Genomic DNA, 23,440 nt, shown 5'->3' with positions numbered 1-23,440 from the left:
ACAAACAGAAATCATTCTGTCATTTTTAAGATTGCATCCAAGTACTGCATTTCGGACTCTTTTGTTGACCATGATGGCTACTCCATTTCTTCTAAGGGATTCCTGCCCACAGTAGTAGATATAATGGTCATCGAGTTAAATTCACCCATTCCAGTCCATTTTAATTCACTGATTCCTAGAATGTCGACGTTCACACTTGCCATCTCCTGTTTGACTACTTCCAATTTGCCTTGATTCATGGACCTAACTTTCCAGGTTCCTATGCAATATTGCTCTTTACAGCACCGGACCTTTCTTCTATCACTGGTCACATCCACAACTGGGTATTGGTCTTGCTTTTGCTCCATCCCTTTATTCCTTCTATAGTTATTTCTCCACTGAGCTCCAGTAGCATACTGGGCACCTACCGACCTGGGGAATTCCTCATTCAGTATCCTATCATTTTGCCCTTTGTTACTGTTCATGGGGTTCTCAAGGCAAGTATACTGAAGTGGTTTGCCATTCCCTTCTCCAGTGGACCTCATTCGGCTGTGGTCCATGTGATCAGATCGGCTAGTTTCCCGTGATTATGATTTCAGTGTGTCTGCCCTCTGGTGCCCCCTAGCAATACTTACCATCTTATTTGGGTTTCTCTTACCTTGGTCGTGGAAAATCTCTTCACAGCCGCTCCAGCAAAGTGCAGCCGCTGTACCTTACCTTGGAGGAGGGGTATCTCCTCAAGGCCGCCCCTCCTGACCTTGAACGTGGAGTAGCTCCTCTCAGCCCTCCTGGCCCGCGCAGCCACCGCCTGTTGGACGTGGGGTAGCTCCGCTCGGCCGCCGGCCCTGGCCTCAGGTGTGGGGTAGCTCCTCACGGCCGCACCTCTTTGCGTGGTTTGTTGCGCCGGGGCCCGGCGTCTCTCGCGTCGCGTCTGCGCTGCCGGTGCCGGCGTCTCTATGCGTTAGTATACTGTATTGTTGTTTTTCTTTCTGGCTTACTTCACTCTGTATAATAGGCTCCAGTTTCATTAACCTCATTAGAACTGATTCAAATATATTCTTTTTAATGGCTGAATAATACTCCATTGTATATATCTACCAAAGCTTTCTTATCCATTCGTCGGCAGATGGACATCTAGGTTGCTTCCATTTCCTTGCTAATCTAAACAGTGCTGCAATGAACATTGGAGTACATGTGTCTCTTTCAATTCTGGTTTCCCCGGTGTGTATGCCCAGGAGTGCGATTGCTGGATCATATGGCTGTACTATCTCCAGTTTTTCAAGGAATCTCCACACTGTTCTCCATAGTGGCTGTACTAGTTTGCATTCCCACCAACAGTGTAAGAGGGTTCCCTTTCCTCCACACCCTCTCCAGCATTTATTGCGTGTAGACTGTTGGATAGCAGCCATTCTGACTGGTGTGAAATGGTATCTCATTGTGGTTTTGGTTTGCATTTCTCTGATTATGAGGGATGTTGAGCATTTTTTCCTGTGTTTGTTAGCCATCTGTAGGTCTTCTTTGGAGAAATGTCTGTTTATCTTTGGCCCATTTTTTGATTGCATCGTTTATTTTTGTGGAATTGAGCTGTAGGAGCTGCTTGTATATTTTGGAGTTTCTTTCTTTGTCAGTTTCTTCATTTGCTATTATTTTCTCCCATTCTGCAGGCTGTCTTTTCACCTTGCTTATAGTTTCCTTTGCTGTGCAGAAGCTTTTATTTTTAATTACGTCCCATTTTTTTTTTAAATTTCTGCTTTTATTTCCAGTATAATGCGAGGTGGGTCATGGAGGATCCTGATGTGATTTATGTCAGAGAGTGTTGTGCCTATGTTCTCCTGTAGGAGTTTTATAGTTTCTGGTCTTCCATTTAGCTCTCTAATCCATTTTGAGTTTATTTTTGTGTATGGTGTTAGGAAGTGATCTATTTTCATTCTTTTACAAGTGACTGACCAGTTTTCCCAGCACCACTTTTTAAAGAGACTGTCTTTTCTCCATTTTATATTTTTGCCTCCTTTGTCGAAGATAAGGTGTCCATAGGTGCGTGAATTTATCTCTGGGCTTTCTATTTTGCTCCATTGATCTATATTTCTGTCTTTATGCCAGTACCATACCGTCTTGATGACTGTGGCTTTGTAGTAGAGCCTGACGTCTGAAGGGTTGATTCCCCCAGTTCCATTCTTCTTCCTCAAGATGGCTTTGGCTATTCGAGGTTTTTTGTATTTCCATACAAATTGTGAGATTATTTGTTCTAGCTCTGTGAAAATGCCATTGGTAGCTTGATAGGGATTGCATTCAATGTATAAATTACTTTGGGTAGTATACTCATTTTCACAATATTTATCCTTCCAATCCACGAACATGGTATATTTCTCCATCTATCAGTGTCCTCTTTGACTACTTTCAGCAGTGTTTTATAGTTTTCTATGTACAGGTCTTTTGTTTCCTTAGGTAGATATATTCCTAAGTATTTAATTCTTTTCATTGCAACAGTGAATGGTATCATTTCCTTAATTTCTCTATTTTCTCATTATTAGTGTGTAGGAATGCAAGGGATTTCTGTGTGTTGATTTTATATCCTGCTACTTTACTCTGTTCATTGATTAGCTCTAGTAGTTTTCTGGTATAGTCTTTAGGGTTTTCTGTGTATAGGATCATGTCATCAGTGAACAGTGAAAGTTGTACTTCTTCTTCTCCAATATGGATTCTTTTATGTCTTTTTCTGCTCTGATTGCTGTGGCCAAAACTTCCAGAACTATGCTGAACAGTAGTGGTGAGAGTGGGCACCCTTGTCTTGTTCCTGACTTTAGGGGAAATGCTTTCAGTTTTTCACCATTGACGATAATGTTTGCTGTGGATTTGTCATATATAGCTTTTATTATGTTGAGGTTTGTCCCTTCTATTCCCATCTTCTGGAGGGTTTTATAATAAATGGATGTTGGATTTTGTTGAAGGCTTTCTCTTCATCTATTGAGATAATCATATAATTTTTATTTATCAGTTTGTTAATATGGTGTATTACATTGATTGATTTGCAGATATTGAAGAATCCTTGCATTCCTGGGCTAAAGCCCACTTGGTCATGATGTGTGATCTTCTTAATGTGTTGTTGGATTGTGATTGCTAGAGTTTTGTTAAGGATTTTTGTATCTATGTTCATCATTGATACTGGCCTGTAGTTTTCTTTTTTTTGTGGTATCTTCACCAGGTTTTGGGATTAGGGTGATGGTGGCCTCATAGAATGAGTTTGGAAGTTTCCCTTCCTCAGAAATTTTCTGGAAGAGTTTGAGTAGAGTAGGTGTTAGTTCTTCTCTAAATTTTTGGAAGAATTCAGCTGTGATGCCGTCTGGTCCTGGGCTTTTGTTTGCTGGAAGACTTCTGATTACAGTTTCAATTTCCATGCTTGTGATGGGTCTGTTAAAATTTTCTATTCTTCCAAGTTATCCATTTTATTGCCATATAATTGCTGATAGTATTCTCTAATAATCCTTTGTATTTCTGTGTTGTCGGTTGTGATCTCTCTATTATCATTTCTAATTTTATTGATTTGTTTTTTCTCCCTTTGTTTCTTGAAGAGTCTGACTAGTGTTTTGTCAGTCTTATTTACCTCCTCAAAGAACCAGCTTTTGGCTTTGTTGATTTTTGCTCTGGTCTCTTTTGTTTCTTTTGCATTTATTTCTGCCCTAATTTTTAAGATTTCTTTCCTTCTACTTACCGTGGGGTTCTTCATTTCTTCCTTTTCTATTTTTTTTTAGATGTAGAGTTAGGTTAATTAATTGACTTTTTTCTTGTTTGTTGAGGTGTGCCTGTATTGCCATGAACCTTCCCCTTAGCACTGCTTTTACAGTGTCCCAGAGGTTTTGGGTTGTTGTGTTTTCATTTTCATTCATTTCTATGCCTATTTTTATTTCTCTTTTGATTTCTTCTATGATTTGTTGGTTATTCAGCAGTGTGTTGTTCAGCCTCCATATGTTGACATTTTTAATAGTTTTTCTCCTGTAATTGAGATCTAATCTTACTGCATTGTGGTCAGAAAAGATGCTTGGAATGATTTCAATTTTTTTTTTGAATTTACCAAGGCTAGATTTATGGCCCAGGATGTGATCTATCCTGGAAAAGGTTCTGCGTGCGCTTGAGAAAACGATGAAATTCATTGTTTTTGGCTGAAATGTCCTATAGAGATCTATTAGGTCTAGCTGGTCTATTGTATCTATTAAAGTTTGTGTTTCCTTGTTAATTTTCTGTTTAGTTGATCTATTCATAGGTGTGAGTGGGGTATTGAAGTCTCCCACTAGTATTCTGTTGTTGTTAATTTCCCCTTTCATACTTGTTAGTAATTGTCTTACATATTGCGGTGCTCCTATGTTGGGTGCATGAATATTTAGAATTGTTATATCTTCTTCCTGCATTGAGCCTTTGATCATTGTGTAGTTTCCATCTTTGTCTCTTTCCACAGCCTTTGTTTTAAAATCTATTTTATCTGATATGAGTATTGCTACTCCTGCTTTCTTTTGGTCTCTATTTGCGTGGAATGCCTTTTTCCAGTCCTTCACTTTCAGCCTGTATGTGTCCCTCGTTTTGAGGTGGGTCTCCTGTAGACAACATATTTGGGGGTCTTGTTTTTTTATCCATTCAGCCAGCCTTTGTCTTTTGGTTGGGGCATTCAACACATTTACATTTAAGGTGATTATTGATAAGTATGATCCTGTAGCCATTTTCTTTATTGCTCTGTGTTCGAGTTTATACACCCTTTCTGTGTTTCCTGTCTAGAGACGATCCTTTAGTATTTGTTGGAGAACTGGTTTGTTGATGCTGAATTCTCTCAGCTTTTGCTTGGCTGTAAAGCTTTTGACTTCTCCTTCATATTTGAACGAGATCTTTGCTGGGTATAATAATCTGGGCTGTAGGTTACTTTCTCTCATCACTTTAAGTATGTCCTGCCATTCCCTCCTGGCCTGAAGGGTTTCTGTTGAAAGATCAGCTGTTATCCTTATGGGAATCCCCTTGTGTGTTATTTGTTGCTTTTCCCTTGCTGCTTTTAATATTTGTTGTTTGTGTTTGATCTTTGTTAATTTGATTACTATGTGCCTTGGAGTATTTCGCCTTGGGTTTATCCTGTTAGGGACTCTCTGTGTTTCTTGGACTTGGGTGAATATTTCCTTCCCCATTTTAGGGAAGTTTTCAACTATTATCTCCTCAAGTATTCTCTCATGGACCTTCTTTTTGTTTTCTTCTTCTGGGACTCCTATGATTCGAATGTTGGGGCGTTTAACATTGTCCCAGAGGTCTCTAATATTGTCCTCATGTCTTTTAATTCGTTTTTCTTTTTCCCCTCTCTGTTTTATTAATTTCTACAATTCTGTCTTCTAGCTCACTTATCGTGTCTTCTGCCTCCATTTTTCTACTGTTTGTTCCCTCCAGAGTGTTTCTGATCTCATCTATTGCATTATTCATTTTATACTGACTCTTTTTTATTTCCTCTAAATCCTTATTAAAACTTTCTCGCATCTTCTCAATCCTTTTCTCCAAGTTATTAATCTGTATCTCCGTTTTGCTTTCCAGATTTTGAATCATTTTCACTATTAAAATTCGAAATTCTTTATCAGGTAGGTTCCCTATATCTTCCTCTTTTGTTTGTGTTGGTGGGCATTTATCCTGTTCCTTTACTTGCTGGGTATTATTCTGCCACTTCATCTTACTTATCCTGCTGTGCTTGGGGTGGCCTTTCCGTCTTCTGACAGTTTGTGGAGTTTTCTTAATTATGTAGTCTCCTCTCTGTGTGTGGGGTTGGATTTCTTCTCTCTGTTCAGTCGTGCTGTGGGGAGTGAGGGACGCTGCTAGCAAATATCCCTGACGTCTGTGGGGAGTTCGTGCAGTGTCTCGGCTACACTGGGATTGCCCCCGCTGGTGACATGTGTGCTTTCCCTGTTTATGCTGCTCAGGCTCTAGGTTGCTCTGTCGGGCACTGTCTGTGGCTGGCGCTGGTGTATGCACCTCCCAGGTTTGAGCGGCTCAGGTTCAGGTCCTCAGGAACTCCACAAAGGCGCGACTTGGCTGGGCTTGCATTTTGTACCTTCCCCGGTCCGAGCAGCTCAGGTGACCAGGCGTTTGCCAAGCGCAGTCACTGCGACTTATTGCCTCCCTGCTCCCTGCCACTCGGTTTTCTGGGTGTCCAACGGGTGCACCTTCTCAGTCGGATATCAACCAGCCCGAAACCAAGAAGTCTCGGTCAGCGACGAAGCCTGCCTGCCACTTGGTATTGGAGGCCTCACTGGGGTCGCATTTGCCCCTTCTGGCGCTGGCTGCATTTCCTGCCTGTGTCGGCGGGGGATGGGGGATGGGTCAGCCACAGCTGGCTCACTCTGCTCAGTCCTTTGTTCTGTGAGCGGGGCTGGCAGAGTCTTAGGTTGGGACTTTTCGCCTTTTCACAGGCTTTTCACCTTTTCACAGGCTTTTCGCCTTTCTGCAGGGTCACTATCCCTCAGTCTGCTTAGCTATCTCCCCATTAATGCCCTCAGATTGCCCTCGGGGCGTTTAGGTTCGGTCCTCTCTCTAAGCGCTGCCTTCTGCCCAGCCCCCGCTTGCTAGTGGGAGTTGCGGGGCAGGTGCGCCGCTTCTCCGCTGAGAGTTTCCTCTGGGCATTTAGTCTGTGGGTTTTAATTTTTTATTTTTTTTTCTCCTGGTTATGTGGCCCTCTGAGGTTCCAAGGCTCGCCACAGACTCGCCCATGAGTGTTTCCAGGTGTTTGGAAACTTCTCTGCCTCTCTCTCTCTCTTTTTTTTTTTTTTTTTTAGCCTCCCTTCCTGGAATGGAGTTCCATCCCTCCCTCTTTTGACTCTCTTTATTTCTTTTATACTCTTTCCTACCTCCTTTAGAAGACAATGGGCTGCTTTTCTGGGTGCCTGATGTCTTCTGCGGACATTCAGAAGTTGTTTTGTGGGATTTACTCAGCGTTCGAATGTTCTTTCGCTGAATTTGTGGGGGAGAAAGTGGTCGCCCCCATCCTATTCCTCCGCCATCTTCTATCCTCCCAAAGGTGTTGGTTTTAACTTGTAAACAATATACTTCTTTTTTGGAGGGATAGGATCTCAATAATCTGTCTTTGAGTCCAGAGTTTATTAAGTTTATTAAGATTAGTAAGTTTAAAAAAACCATGTTTCTTATCGATTCCATTATTTAGGTTATATGTTTCAAAAACAGGCCTCTACTCCAGAAGAGAATCGAATAAAATCCCAAGCGAAATAGACTTGGGAGATGACCGTCTGTTCCAGTCAGCGAAGACTATCAAAGCACATCGAACAGGTCAATCTGAAGTAGTGATCTATTTAACAATCTGTAAAGTCAGAAACAGCTGCGTGAGGAATTTAAAATAAGGTCTCATAGGCATTAACAAAAAGGAAAAAGCAATGGATGCAGAAGGAATGGCATAGGCACAGACGGTGAGACCGAGGAGAACCGTGCACAGACTGAAAGTTCAGTGTGATTGAGGAATAGAGTTAAAGGAACAATGTGAAGATCGAGAATAAGTTAGAATCCAGAGTCCTCGTAGGCTCTTCTCAAGATCTTGCTTCCTGTCACATGGCTTAGCTGGTGAGTGACAATTTTCTCTGATTGTAGCAAGGTAGACAGTGTCCGATTGAAATATGTGCATGCTAGAGGATGGATAGGAGACTACTGAGTCATCTGAAGTTGAGAAATCCCACATTTGGTGCCAGGTGGGTGGCAAAAAAGACAGTGATATGTGGCTGAATCTAAAGCATGATAAGGAGTGAAATTAGCATAACTGAGATATGGATAGGGTGAAGTGCGTTAGGAAAGGAAGTAGTCAAGAGTGAATCACAGAAGGAGAGAATTTGTGTTGTTGTTCAGTCAGTAAGCCATACCCAACTCTTTGGAACCCCATGGACTCTAGCCTGCCAGACTTCCCTTCCCTGTCTCCCAGAATTTGTTCAGATTCATGTCCTTGGGTTTGGTGATGTTACTGAACCATCTCATCATCTGCTGACCACTTCTCCTTTTACCGTCAATCTTTCCCAGCATCAGGGCATTTCCTAATGAGTCAGCTCTTTGCATCAGGGGGCAAAAGGAAGAAAGAACACTGAAAGATAACTAAGTTTTCCAAGGAGAGCTCTTGAAACTATTTAGGATAAAAACGCAAACACTTCTGACAGAATCCAACACCCATTTATGATGGGTGTACGGGAAAACCTGTTCAGGCAGTGGGATCAGAGGGAATCTTCTTCATGCTAATAACGGCTACCACATATGGATAAATCCACTGCAAACATGATCCCCAATGGTAAAAGCATGTCCCCTAAGGTTTAGAATAAGACAAAGATGCCCACTCTCACCATTGTTATTCAGTATAGTCTTGCGACTCCAAGTGACAGCAATCAGAGGAAAAGAAGAAAACCATTTTCAAACAAACTGAAAAAGAGGTGAAACTGACACTGTTTGCCCATGATGTGATACCATGCCCAGAGAAACCAAAGATGCCACCAGGAAATGACTAGAACTAATTAAGGACTTTAGGGAAGTTGCTGGATACAAAATTAACACACGGAAAACTCTTGCTTTCCTATACAATAACAACAAAACATCAAAAATAGAAACTAAGGAAGCAATCCCATTCACCATGGCCACAAGAAGAGTAAAATTCCTGGGAATAAACCTGCCTAGGCTGGGAAGAGACTGGTGCACAGAAAATAATAAGGCATGGATGAAACAAAGGTGACACAAAGATATGGAGAGATATACCATTCTCGTGTACTGGAAGAATCAATATTATGAAAAGGGCTACACCGCAAAATGCAGTTTACAGATTCAGTGCCATTCCTATGAAATTACCAATGGCATTTTTCACAGATAATAGAAAAAAATTTTTTTCAAACTTGTATGGAAATAGAGAAGCCCTTAAAGAACCATGCTGTCTTGAGAGAGAAAAAGAAGAGCTGTAGGATTCAGACTCCGTGACTTCAGCCTTTACTACAAAAGGAGATCAATCCTGGGTGTTCATTGGAAGGACTGATGCTAAAGCTGAAACTGCAGTACTTTGGCCGCCTCATGTGACAGGTTGACTCACTGGAAAAGACTCAGGCTGGGAAAGGGTGGGAGCGGAAGGAAAAGCGGACGACAGAGAATGGGATAGCTGGATGGCATCACCGACTCTGTGGACGTGAGTTTGAGTGAACTCCGGGAGTTGGTGATGGACAGGGAGGCCTGGCCTGCTGTGATTCATGGAGTCGCGGAGAGTCGGACACGACTGAGCGACTGAACTGAACTGAACTGATAGTAATCAGTGCGGCATGGAACTGAGACAGAAACAGGAATATAGGCCAATGGAACACGATAGAAAACCCGGAGATAAACTCATGCCCAAATGGTCCCCTAATCTACAACAAAGGAGGCAGCAATATGCAAGGGAGAAAAGATCATTTCTTTTAAAAGTGATACTGGAAAATATTGACAGCTAAAAGTAAAAGAATGAAATTAGGACACACCCTTGTGGTGGCTCAGTGGCCAAGATGTGTCTGACACTTTGTGAAGCTGTGGATGGCAGCACGCCAGGTCTCCCTCTTTCACCATCTCCCGGAGTTTGTCCAGGTTCATATCCACTGCATCGGTGATGCCACCCAACCATCTCATCCTTGTCTCCGGCTTCACCTTCTGCCTTCAGTCTTTCCCAGCATCAGGGTCTTTTCCAGTGAGTTGGCTCTTCACATCGGGTGGCCAAAGTATTAGAGCTTCAGCTTCAGCAGCAGTCCTTCCGATGAGTATTTAGGGTTGATTTCCTTGAACATTGACTGGCTTGGTCTCCTTGCTGTCCAAGGGACTGTCAGGAGTTCTCCAGGCCCACAGTTCAGAAAGCATCAGTTCTTTGGTGTTCTGCCTCCTTTTTGGTCCATCTCTGAAAACCATATGTGACTACTAGGAAGACCATAGCCTCGACTCTTTGGACCTTTGTCAGAAAAGTGATAGCTTTGCCTTTTTACACACTGTCTAGGTTTGTCATAGCTTTCCTGCCAATACGTGTTTTCTAATTTGATGGCTTCCGTCACCATCTGCAGTGATTTTAGAGCTCAAGAAGAGGAAATCTGGCACAGCTTTCCCCTTTCTCCCTTCTATTTGCCATGAAGTGATGGAATCGGATACTGTGATCTGGGTTTTTATAATGAGTTTTATGCCTGCGTTTGAACTGTCCTCCTTCACCCCCATGAAGAGGTTCTTTAGTCCCTGTTCGTTTTCTGTCATTAGAGGGGTATTCATATGCATATCTTAGGTAGTTGACATTTCTCCCAGCAATCATGATTTGGGGTTGCAACTCATCCAGCCTGGCATTTCTCATGAAGTGCTATGCATGAACTTAAGTTCAATAAGCAAGGTGACAATCAACAGCCTTGTCATCCTTTCTCAATCCTGAACCAAGCAATTGTTCCATACCTGGTTCTAACTGTTGCTTCCTGACCTGCCTACAGGTCTCTCAGGATCCAGGTAAAGATGGTCCTGTATTGCCACCTCTTTAAGAGTTTTCCACAATCTGTTATGATCAACACAACCAAAGACTTTATAGAGTGGTCAGTGAAAAAGAGGTAGAGGTTTCTCTGGAGTTAACTTGCTATTTCTGTGATCCAGCCAATGGTGACAACTTGAGATCTGGTTCCTCTGATGTTCCTAAGCCCACCTTGAACATCTGGAATTTCTCAGTTCATGTAATGCTGAAGCCTAGCATGAAGGATTTTGAGCATAACTTTATTAGCGTGGGAGATGAGCACAATTGTGCCGTGGTTTGAACGTTCTTTCGTCCTACCCTTCTTGGAAATTGGGAAAAGGATTGACCTTTTCCAGGCCCGTGGCTGTTATTAGGTTTTCCAGATTTGCTGACGTCTTGAGTGCAGCACCTTGATACCATTGTCTTTTAGGATTTTAAGTAGCTCTGCTGGAATTCCATCATCTTACTTGATTTCACACTCCTGAATGTCTGGCTCTGGGAAGGTGAAGGGTGCTTATCTGGGTCGTTTAGGCCTTTTTTTTCTACACCTCTATATATTCTTTCCATCGCATCTTGATCTCTTCTGCTTCTTTTCGGCCTTTACGGTTTCTGTCCTTTTTTGTGCCTATCTTTGGATGAAATGTTCTTTGGATATTTCCAGTTTTCTTGAAGAGAGCTCTAGTCTTTCCCCTTCTGTTGTTTTCTTCTATTCCTTTGCATTGTTTATTGAAGAAGCCCTGCTTGTCTCTCCTTGCTGTTCTCTGGAACTCTGCACTTAGTTGGGGTACCTTTGCGTTTTCGTCAAGCTTTTTGCTTCTCTCCTTTCCACAGCTATGTGTAAACCCTCCTCAGACAATCACTTTGCCTTCGTGCTTTTATTTTTCTTTGGGATGGATTTGTTCGCTGTACAATATTTTGGGTCTCCTTCCACAGTACTTGAGGCACTCTGTTTACTAGATCTAAACCCTTGAAACGATTTGTCACCTCCACCGCATATTCAGAGGGGATTTGATTCAAGTTGTACCTGGCTGGCCTAGTGGTTCTGCCCTCTACCCACACCCCACTCTGCCCCGTTTAGTTTAAGCCTGCATTTTTTCCATGAGAAGCTGATGATCTGATGATGATCCACAGTCAACTCCGGGTCTTGTTTTTGCAGACCGTATACAGCTTCTCCCCCTTGATTGCTCCCAAGAATATTATCAATCTGACATCAGCATAGACCATTTGGTGACATCCTCCTGTAAAGTCGTCTCTCGTGCTGTTGTAAAAGGATATTTGGTATGACCAGTGCATTCTCTTGGCAGAATTTGATTAGTCTGGGCCCTGCTTCATTTTGTACTCCAAGGTCCAACTTGCCTGTCACTCCAGGTACCTCTTGACTTCCTGCTTTTGCATTCCAGTCCCCTGAGATGATAAGGACATCTTTCATTTGGTGTTAATTCTACAAGGTTGTGTAGGTCTTCATAGAACTGATTAATTTCAGCTTCTTCAGCATCAGCATTTGGGGCAGAGACTTCAGTAAAGTGAATGGTTTGCCTTGGAAATGAACTGAGCTCATTCTGTCATTTTGGAGGTTGCACCCAAGTACTGCATTTCGGACTCTTTAGTGGATTACGAGGGCTCCTCCATTTCTCCTATGGGATTCTTGCCCACTGTAGTAGATATAATGACCATCCCAGTTAAATTTGCTCATCCCACTCCATTTTAGTTCCCTGAATCCTAAGACACTGAGGTTTACTCTTGCTCTGTCCTGCTTGACCCCATCCAACTTACCTTGATTCACGGACATAACATTCCAGGTTCCTATGCAGTGACATTCTTTACAGCATCAGATCTTTACTTTCATCTCCAGACACATCCCTAGCTGAACTTCATTTCTGTTTTCGTCCAGCCACTTTATGATTGCTGGAGTCATTGTTGCAGCTTGGTTAGGAAGCTGTTGCTACAGCCTGCTCCTCTGGAGCAGGCCCTGCAGCAGAGATTTGCTGGGTCTTGCCTGGGTTGACAGGTTTGGATACAGCAGGAGAAACAAGAGCCACTGGGTTCAGGTCTCAATTTCGCAAGTTTGAGATGCCTGCTAGATTCCTAGGTGGAGAGAACATGAGGGTAGTTGGAGGCTTGAATCAGGCCAGGTCAGGGCAGAACGTGCAATTCTGAGAATAAAGATGTATTCATGGGTTTGGATTCAAAGCAGTAGGTCTCATAAGTTAGGCGAAGTGGGGAACGAGGGAAGCTGCTGGCAAGTGATTGCTGACCAGGGATGCTGCTAAATCTTCTGCAGTGCACAGAACAATCCCCACGACAGAGAATTATGCAGCCGCGATGGCAGTAGTGCGAACGTTCAGAGACCATGGCCAGGAGCATAAAGAAAGAGTGAGAGGCCTGATCCACTTGCCCGTGTTGTTGTTGCTTAGTCCTGTCTGACTCTTTGCAACCCCATGGACTGTAGCCCCCAGGCTCCTGTGTCCATGGGACTTTCCAGGCAAGAATACTGGAGTGGATTGCCATTTCCTTCTCCAGGTGACCTTCCCAACCCAGGGATCGAACCTGTGTCTCTTGCTTTGGCAGGCGGGTTCTTTGCCATCAGGGAAGCCCACTGTGCATGTAGGCATTAGGAAAAGTGAGCAGAGGAGTCTGAGAAAGGAGCAAGAGACAAGCAGAGAAGAAATACTTGGGGTGTGCTATCCGGAGCCCTTTGAATATACCAGGTTTTATGGAGGGACAGGAAGCCACTAGTGTGGAGTGATCTTCCAGCCTGAAGACACAGACTCTGGTGGTCAGTGCCCTCTGGGCTCATCTTGTCCTGTGATGCCATTTTCAGAGGGAGGAACTGAGAACTGGAGAGGGGGCCCCAGGGATGGGATTGTAGAGACAGAGGTGGTGGAGTTGGAGTGAGTCTCTGTCCCCACTGAGGCTGAGGCCTTGTTTATCACAGTCACCTGGTCTTGCAACCCAGAAGTGATGGGACAGTGGCTTGAGGGGCTCCAGCTCAGGTTGGCTGGTGGGAGCTCCTTATTTGAACATGCAAGGACCAGTCTGGGCCCCTCAGGTTCACTCCTAGTTCTCAGCAGTGTGGTTTGCTTTCTCACACTCTCCTCCCGCCTCCACACCCTCAAAAAGAAAGCTGTACAGAAGCATTCTCACGGTCACCCTTCCTCTTTGCCAGTCATGTGTGGCAGTTCTGCATTCTATTTGTTTTGTCCTGGTGTTTACTTGCATCTGCACAGGTGTTAAGATTCCTGGATTCTCCAAAAAGTGAACTTTACTCTCTGTATGGGAAAACTATTAAAAAAAAATATACAGTAACCTTCAAGGTAAGGTAATAGCCCCATTGCACAGAGAAATAAAGTTACCTACCCAGGATCACACATGGCTTGTGGTTGAGTTTTGCCTTCAGATTTGGGTCTGTCTGCCATGTAGCTTTTTAACCAAGACAAATGATCTGCAATGCTGCAGGACAGGGCATCTTTTCACTTTCACGAGCTCTCACCACTTGCTGCTGTAGGGTTCGTTGGCCCAGCTGTAGGAATCAAGGGTCAGATAAGGATTTGGATGGCAATGGAATGAAGCACAAAGTACTTTTTTTTTCAAGGAGGCAGCTCCCACCCATTGAATTTGTGCTGTCCAACCCTGAATTTTCAAGAAAAACAGAAATCCTCAGACCTGAAAACTTTCTTCTTGTTTATTCTTCCACTGTCAATGTCACCAGCCTCCTTGCTTTTCTCTGCAGAAAGCAAGACTTTGGAAGCCAGGCATTCTTTGAGGTCTTGGATGCAGGTCTGGGTACCCCAGTTTTCCAGTTGTTGTCTTGATTTTTCTTTTTTTTCTTAGAGTGAATGAGGTGAGAAAGATATCTGCTTTACTGACTGACAAGAGCATCTTCCAGGGTGTCTTGTCTAAAGATATTATTCGTTTGAAGGAGCCAGTAACTTGTGCCTCAGGCAAGACCATTCTTTATAGTCTGCCTGTGTCTTTTGAATAAAGGAGTTTTTTTTTTTTTTTTCTTTTAACTTATAAAGGAGTGTTTATATTTTTGTTTTAAAACTTTTTGGAGGTGGGATGTGACTCATGGCATCTTAGCTCCCTGACCAGAGATGGAACCCGTGCCCCCTGTAGTGAAAGCGTGGTCTTAATCAATGACCACATAGGAAGTGCCCTTAAAACATTTTGCTTTGATGGCTGTTTCTTTTATGGCTGGAGCCTTAGGTAGTGGGATTTTAGTCCATCATACATCAAAGCTGGCTTGGCTGTTCGTTAGTGTGTTCTGATTTTTGAGGAATCACACAATTGAAGAAAAAAATGTTTTTCTATGTAATGAATGCACAGGGAACAAGAAGTCAAGGTAGGATCCCATGGTCTGTAGCCTGCCAGGCTCTTCTGTCCAGGGAATTCTTAAGAGAAGAATACTGGCATAGATTGCCATCCCCTTCTCCAAGTCAAAGTACCGAAAGATGATTAATGAAAAGCCAGTCTATACCTGTAACCTCTGATCACCTGTTCCTCTTTATCACTCCCCACCTGTGAAAATAATAGTGTGACCAGTGTTGGCGCCTTTTATTTTTTTGGTCCATCCTCTTTCCTTGTTGGCTCTATTTAGTCTCCTTGGAAAGCTCTTTTCGACCTCAGTCTGGGTGATCTGGGCCCCACTTAACAATGTCTAGATTATGACCAACCTTGATAGTATATTAAAAAGCAGAGACATTACTTTGCCAACCAAGGTCTGTCTAGTCAAGGCAATGGTTTTTCCCGTGGTCATGTATGGAGGTGAGAGTTGGACTGTGAAGAAGTCTGATCGCCGAAGGATCGATGCTTTTGAACTGTGGTGTTGGAGAAGACTCTTGAGAGTCCTTTATACTGCAAGGAGATCCAACCAGTCCATTCTAAGGGAGATCAATCCTGGATGTTCATTGGAGGGACTGATGCTAAAGCTGAAACTGCAATACTTTGGCCACCTCATGCAACGACTTGACTCACTGGAGAAGACTCTGATGCTGGGAAAGGTTTGGGGCGGGAGGAGAAGGGGACGACCGAGAATGAGATGGCTGGATGGCATCACTGACTCTGTGGACATGGGTTTGAGTGTACTCCGGGAGTTGGTGATGGACAGGGAGGCCTGGCGTGCTGTGATTCATGGGGTCGCGGAGAGTCGGACACGACTGAGCGACTGAACTGAACTGAGACAGTTTTAACTCTGTGCGACCCCATTAGATGGCGGCCCACCAGGATCCCCCATCCCTGGGATTCTCCAGACACTTTTGAACAGGGAGTCCAGGGGAGGGCTGCACCGTGTGTCTCATGTGGGATCTTAATTCCCAGGGATCAAACCTGTGCTTCCTCAGTTGGAAGATGGAGTCTTAACCACTGAACCACCAGGGAATCCCCTGGACCCTTTATTGTCCCAGGGATGTGAGTGCTACTGCCATCTAGTGGGTGGAGGTCATGATTGCTGTCAAACATTTTGCAGTGCCAGAACTGCTCCTGGCCATTTACTCCCACCTGCAAGGCACTAATGTCCACACTGAGAAGCCCAAGAACACATATATTAGTATCTGCATTTCCTTTCCTCCTTTTCTCCCCTACACCAGCGCTAATGTCCTTTACTATTTTCCTTTTCATTAAACAGATGGGCTTTCCATTTCACTGCACACAGAGCTATCACGCTGTTATTTTAGTGGCTGTATTTTCTTCCCTTTAAAGGTGAATGGTAACTTATTCATCCAGGCACTTTACGTATTGAGTAGTTCTCTATTTTTGCTGTTGGAAACAGCTGCGATGAAGACCCTTCTGCCCAGGTGGGAGTGAATCCACAGGATATGGTCCTAGAAGTGGAGCCGTGGGCCACAGGCTCTGTGCTGCTGATATTTGGAGAGATATTGCCAGATTGCCCTCTGAAGGGTGGTTCTGATTTATGTTCCCATCGGCAAGGTAAGGTTGGTGCCTCATTTCTCCAAAGTGGGTGTGTTTCTTTCTTTCCTTCTTTCTTTTAGTCCCTGGTTTGCATTTATAGCCTAAGCTGTCTTCCTATCATCTGAGAAGTTTAAATGTTGACAGCCAGGTTGGATTCTGCAGATATTCCCGATATAGAAGGGCAGAAGGAGTCCTGATAATCTCAGTTCAGTTCAGTTCAGTTGCTCAGTCGTGTCTGACTCTTTGCGACCCCATGAATCACAGCACGCCAGGCTTCCCTGTCCAGCACCAACTCCCGGAGTTCACGCAAACTCATGTCCATAGAGTCGGTGATGCCATGCAGCCATCTCATTCTCTGTCATCCCTTTCTCCTCCCGCTCCCAATCCTTCCCACCATCAGAGTCTTTTCCAGTGAGTCAACTCGTCGCATGAGGTGGCCAAAGTATTGCTGTTTCAGCTTTAGCATCAGTCCCTCCAATGAACACCCAGGATTGATCTCCTCTAGAATGGACTGATTGGATCTCTTACAGTCCAAGGGACTCTCAAGAGTCTTCTCCAGCACCACAGTTTAAAAGCATCAATTCTTCGGCGATCAGCCTTCTTCATAGTCCAACTCTCACGTCCATACATGGCCACGGGAAAAAACCGTAGCCTTGACCAGACGGACCTTTGTTGGCAAAGTAATGTCTCTGCTTTTTAATATACTATCTAGGTTGGTCATGACTTTCCTTCCAAGGAGTAAGCGTCTTTTAATTTCATGGCTGCAATCAGCATCTGCAGTGATTTTGGAGCCCCCAAAAAATAAAGTCTGACACTGTCTGCACAAGCTGCTAGGAGCCAAATGAGAAAGAGAAGCTCATCTTTTTCTCTCTGGGGAGGACAGTTGAGTCCATACACTGTTGAAAGTTTGTGACACTCAACTCCTAAAGGTCCATTCCCAGGGACCCTAGAGCAATCCCCTCCCTGACTTTTGGTGGTTTCTCATTAGAATAAACATTACAATAGCACGTTGACCCCATATTTTGTGAAAAGAAGTGCTTTATTTTTCATTCCTCTTGATTATGAATATTCAGTTTTTAGGCTAAAATTAAGACATTGCACTTACTGTAGACACACATGGGTAGGCCACATGCACTCTAGGCTTTCCAGGTGGCTTCGTGATAAAGACTCCGCCTGCCAATGCCAGAGACGTGGGTTAGATTCCTGGGTCAAGAAGATCCCCCTGGAGAAGGAAATGGCAATCCATTCCAATATTCCAGCCTGGGAGGTCTCATGGACAGAGAAGCCTGGCGGGATGCACTCCATGTGGTTGCAAAGAATCAGACATGACTGAGCACACATGCAAGAACAAAAGCAAAACCAAACAAACAAAAGATGCAGTGTAGACACACACAGGTACACACGCATGCTCATACTTGATTATTTTGGTGATGTGTAGATCTGTTTGTATGAACCCCAAGGTTTCATACAAGGTGCACAAGGGTTAAGACAAATCATGAGGCATTTTCTTTACTCACAGACAACATCTGTGTAATACAGGGCTTACAGCCTTACTGGCCAATTGGAAACACCCGAGGAACCTTTTTAAGGCCACCACTCAGGCCTTCCCTCATGCCTGTGAAGTCAGTCTCTGGAGGTGGGGCCAAGTAGTCAGGGTTATTTTTCTAAACCTCTGGACTGGACAGGGAGCGATTTCAATGTTAAGGCATGGTTAGCAGTCAGGGGCTGGCACACATTCCAACCTGTGGACCAAATCTGGCCCCCAACTTGTTTTTGTAAATAAAGTTTTATTGGAATGCAGTATTTCATGCATTATGTTATGGCACTTTTGGAGTAGAGGCTATACTCCTGCAAAGGTTCATTTACTCTGTGGCTCTTTATGGAAAAAATTGGTTGAACCCTACCTGATATGGTCAGTTGTGTTTTTCGGTAACAGAAGTGTGGAATCTGTTAACCACATAGGAATGTTGTAGAGAACAGGATGTCCTGCTGTAACACGGGCAACACCACCATCTCCTGCTACTCCACTTCATGGGAAGTATTTTTGTGTGATAACTTCTTTTCTAACTTTATGCATGAAAAGGCTGCCTGTGTTTTCCCTTTGGAATGCAGTGGTTCCTCATTTCTGAGAGCAGAAATGATGAGATGGGCCTCCTGTCTTTCTCCTTTTACTGTCATGTTCTCATTTCAGCTGCTGTTTAGTTTGATCTTCCTCTTTTCTATGTTCCTCAGTCCTCCTCCTCCTAGTTTTTTTTTTTTTTTTTTTTTTTTGCTCTTTGATCCCTCTTTCGTGGTGTCTGTTCACTTCGAAAAATGCCTCTCCCGTAAAATTGAATGAATATTCTTCCCCCTCTAAAGGAGTTGAGCATTCAGCCATTCTCCTTGCAAGCATCTTCATTCCTAGTCCTGAGAGGCTCTCTGAAGGGCCCCAGATCAATATGTGCACACACACCAGACAAAGACATGCATGCACGTGTGCACACTCGGGTCAGTTTTCGTACAGCGATTTCTTTAATGACAGGATGTTTTCCCAGTGTGCTGTGAAAACTCCCTTTTGGAATATCCCTGGTGGCCAACCCCAAGTGTGCCCTTGGGACAGAGCCATTCCTAATCTTCCCTCATTATGGTGATAAATGAAGTTTGAGCGATTTGTGGCTCCAGTCTTCTATGAGTGGGTTGGATGGGGCTTTGGGGTGACTACGTGTGGCCCCTTAAAAGAGTAAATCTCTGGTGTGTGGTATTAGGAGCAGCCCCCCTTCTTGGGTGCTGGGCGGAATGCAATGGTCATGTTAAGTGGGAGAATGAAGGCTTTGGAGGAGCCCTGCGGTCCAGCACTCGGTCTGTATCTTGGTCTTTGTACCAGGTTGGTGTTTGGAGGTGACATTCTGGGTGGGGGTAGCAAAGAGATGGGAGAAGTCGGATAGTGAGCTGATAGCCAGTGGAACCAGCTCAGAGGAGGCTAATCTTTATTCTTGATGGATCCTTGAGGGATCCTACATCCTTTCTGACCTGCTTTCGGGGATCAGTCAGGGGAACTTGGCACCCCTTATCAGACCCCAAGCGCGTTCGGGTCTATTGGAGGTGATGTCAGGATGAAAGACCGTGCTTCCTGCCTGCAGAGTCTCTCACTGTTTTCTGGGCCTTTGCTACTTCCACCATTTTGTTCCCTTGTTATGTTCTGGGGGTCTCCATCCTGGGTGTTCATTGGAAGGACTGATGCTATAACTGAAACTCCAATACTTTGGCCACCTCATGGGACGAGTTGACTCACTGGAAAAGAGTCTGATGCTGGGAGGGATTGGGGGCAGGAGGAGACGGGGATGACAGAGAATGAGATGGCTGGGTGGCATTGCCGACTCGATGGACATGAGTTTGAATGAACTCTGGGAGCTGGTGCTGGACAGGGAGGCCTGGCGTGCTGTGATTCATGGGGTCGCAAAGAGTCAGACACGACTGAGCGACTGAACTGAACTGAACTGAGAGGTGGCAGCAGAGAAGGTGGGGAAGGAATTCAAGAAATGCATGCTCATGGAGCCTTGGGAATCTGGGCCAACTTGGTCAAACAAAGACCCCGCAGACATGGGGGTTGGGGTGGTGGTAGGGGCAGGCAGGACCTTCGGACCTGAGTCATTAAGCAGAGGTCTTTGCCCGCAGTTGGTGTGAGGAGGAGTTGACATCTTACCTGAGCAAGAAGACACAGGTTCCTGTCCAAGACTAATCGGTCCCCATTCCTCAGATAGATACCAGGAGCCAAAGGGAGGTACAGCACACCAGCTGGAGTGTCTGCCTGTCTTGTTTTCCCTTTCTTTAAATATTTATTTGGTTAGGCGGGGTCTTATTTGTGAGACGCGCGACCTTTGACCTTCATTGGTGGCATGTGAACTATTAGCCGGGGCAAGTGGAATCTAGTTCCCTGCGTAGAAATCCAACCTGGGCCCCCTGCATTGGGAGTATGGAGTTTAACCTCTGTACCACCAGGGAAGTTCCTATTTTCCCTTTCTTTAATTTGACCTCCAGACAAGGTTGACGAAGAATGAATTCTCTAGGTAAATGAGGAGTTGGGGTCCCCATCTTTATCAGTGAGGCTTTATCTCTGCGAGGCTCAGCACCTCTCTAGGCTACAAGCCCATGCTGATCTGAGCCTGAAGTTCAAAGCAAAGTGGCCAGACTCAGTGTGTCATTTTTCTGCTATTGTTGAAGTTGAACGTAGTGTAATCTTTGGCTATGGAGGATCCACAGTGATGCTGAGCTTCATGGAAACCAACCATCTGGCTGGGGTTGTGCATTTTCCATATTGAAAGTGACCCAGGCGATAGTTCAGTAGAAACCCGCCAAATGTTCTCTCAGCCTCTTATGTCCAAGTTAGCCCAGGCTGTCGAGTAGGTAATATTGTTGGGGTAAACGATAGAGATATTTAAGGGTTTCTCCTCCTGGGCTCAAAAGGTGTTTTCTAGAAGAAGCCAAGTGATGAGCGTTATTCGCTATTTCCCTCCAGTGCCTGATCTCACGAGGGGGTGGTGGTGTCTTCAAGATTGAAGCAAAGCCGAGATGGACCTGATGGATCTGGCTGAGTCTGTCCAGCTGCAGTCTGCTCCTGTCTCTCTCCTCTCCCCCAAGGGGCAGATTCACAGCAGATTCCAGCTAAATCTTGGCAAGACGATAGAGAGTTGCAAAGCACAAAGAGGTGTGTGTCTTGGTTCGTTTATATGATTATCACCATCATTACTGTCTTTAGGGGTACCACCTGGTGGAAATGAAAGCCCAATCCCAGCTCCTTTTTTAGCAGCAGTTTTACCTTTGGCGCATTTGGTCAACCAAAAAATATTTCTCCTGGCAGAATATTTCAGACTTGCTAGTTAACTGTTCAGAGGGTATTTTGAGTTTGTCAGAGTACGATCTTTGAGAGTGGCAGCCTGCTGACTCGAGGTGCCAGTTATAAGAAAATTTGGAAGCAGAAAGAGCCTCCTGAGTTTTACAGTGTGCTTTTCTGCACACGGCAGTGTCTTCATTTCAGGGTCACATGTATCCCACAGTTGTCCAATGTGTCCAACACAAACCTTTCCCCTCCATGCTGGGCCACGCCCCTGCCCCACTCCTTCCCCTGGCAAATACATCCTGCTTCTGTATCTGTTGCCTCCTTTCCTCGCCCCCATGCTGCCTGCCGTTTTACATTGCCTACCCGAAACCTATCCTTAAGGCTGAGCTTGGGCATCACCTCCTCCAGGAAGTCTTTCTTGACTGCCCTCCCTGTCTGCCCACCTCCTGGGGGTACTTCATGGTTCCAAAACATCTGTGGTCCCTTTGTGTGTGTGGGTATCCCTCCCAATCTAGACTGGAAGCTCCATGAGGGCAGAGAGGTTTGTCTTATAAAGATCTTATAAAGACTTGCCCTCTCCAAGATACTTGGTCTTATACACTTAGTAATGCTCTAGAATGTTTGTTGACGAGGTAAATAAAGTCAGGAGGGCATTTGTAAGGAAATAGGAGCTGGCTGGGTCTCAGTAGAGAAAGCCAGTCCAAGGTGAGGTTTCTTTGTCATTGGGTGCTCTGGGAGTCACCCAGGCTGTCTAACAAAAGCATTCCTTCCTGGGTCGCCCATTTGGTTAGGACATTGAGTGACGTGGATGAAATTTTGCAGTTCGTAGTCTTCTTGGGTTCTTGCAGGCAGCTGGTCTAGGTCCTCGGTTTGTTATTGTTAATAAGGATTTACGGAGGACTTCGTATGCCCCTTGCACTGTGCGTAGATGGTCCTGGAAGGTTGATACTGTTATCGAACCCATTGTCCAGGGGAAGAAACGGAGGCTCAGAGAGGTAGCTCCCTCGTAGTGGGTCACACAACTAATAGAAGCAGAGGAGCAGGATCCGAATTCACCTCCTTTGGGCTCCAGTATCCACGCGTGTGTGGCCATGCTTGTCATTCTGTTGTCCAACCTTTAATTACCAACTGCACAAGCCCTGACATCCAGAAATTAAACCAGATTTGGTTTTTAGATTCTTCCAATTTGAGCCCTGGAGGAGGTGGATGTAGTTCACTCCTGATCCTGCTGGGCTGTTTGTGGGTAACCTTTTACGATTTTCTCTTCCATGATCCCGTCATGGCAACCATTGCTCTAGAAGGAAGATGATACAGAGTTGATGGGGATTTCCTCTTTTCGAAAGTGTAGGGTATCGGATTATTGACCAGCAGATGGATGACACTCACTACAGGGAGCAGAAAACATAAATGGTTAAATGAAATTATTGTTAGAAATAGACTTTTGCCCATTTTTGCTTGTATATGGAGGACACGCCTGGTGTTTTACCATTTTTCCTTTTGCTTGAGACATGGAAATGGGTGACTTTCCTCTGGACTCAAATACAAGTAGAAAAACAGTAGAAGCACAGCAGCGGTTGACTCTGCTTCAGGGCAGAGAGCCAGATGGGGGCTGGGCAGCTGGGCCACCTGGAGACAGTGCTCCCCCAACTGAAAGGGGCCAGTATTTCTCAGCCCAAGCCAGTCTTGCAGGCAAGTGACCCAGAATGGCCAGGTCTTCTTCCCTTTCAGACAAGCCTAACATCTTATTTTCTGTGTGAACCTTCCCGATTTGTGAATTGGCCAGCATATGCTAAGTTTAAAACAACAAATTACAAAATACTGGAGCACATTGGGTCAAAACATTGCTTCCTAAATAACACGCCTGCTTGCCCCATGTGGCTCATGTGCTGTGAGTTTGCATCACCTGCTTTAAAGCTTGGCTTGTTTCTTTGATAAAAAAAAACTTAACGCTTTGGGAATTTGTGGGAAGAGCCCGTGTCTCTGGCCTTGTCTCTCTGTCTCGGTTTTCTTTGTGTCCCAGGACAAGTGATTTCTCAGGGCCTCTTTCCCCCTCCCCCAATCTGTAAAATAGAAGCACAAGCTGGAATCAAGATTGCTGGGAGAAATATCAATAACCTCATATATGCAGATGACACTACTCTTACGGCAGAAAGTGAAGAGGATCTAAAGAGCCTCTTGATGAAAGTGAAAGAGGAGAGTGAAAAAGTTGCTCAACATTTGGAAAACTAAGATCATGGCATCCGGTCCCATTACTT

The 23,440-nt window shown here is 44.6% G+C and overlaps 1 pseudogene; it reads left to right on the top strand.

The window, feature by feature from the left end:
* The first annotated feature begins 12,784 nt into the window (after positions 1-12,784).
* Positions 12,785-23,440, top strand: part of LOC148773179 (MYND-type zinc finger-containing chromatin reader ZMYND8-like) — a 54,383-nt pseudogene continuing 43,727 nt past the window's right edge.

This window comes from Moschus berezovskii, chromosome Y (genome assembly GCF_049115385.1).
Source record: "Moschus berezovskii isolate FMDL1 chromosome Y, NW_MosBer_1.0, whole genome shotgun sequence".
Lineage (NCBI taxonomy): Eukaryota > Metazoa > Chordata > Mammalia > Artiodactyla > Moschidae > Moschus > Moschus berezovskii.
The sequence above is the reverse complement of the archived record's forward strand: the minus strand, read 5'-3'. Positions and strand labels throughout refer to the sequence as shown.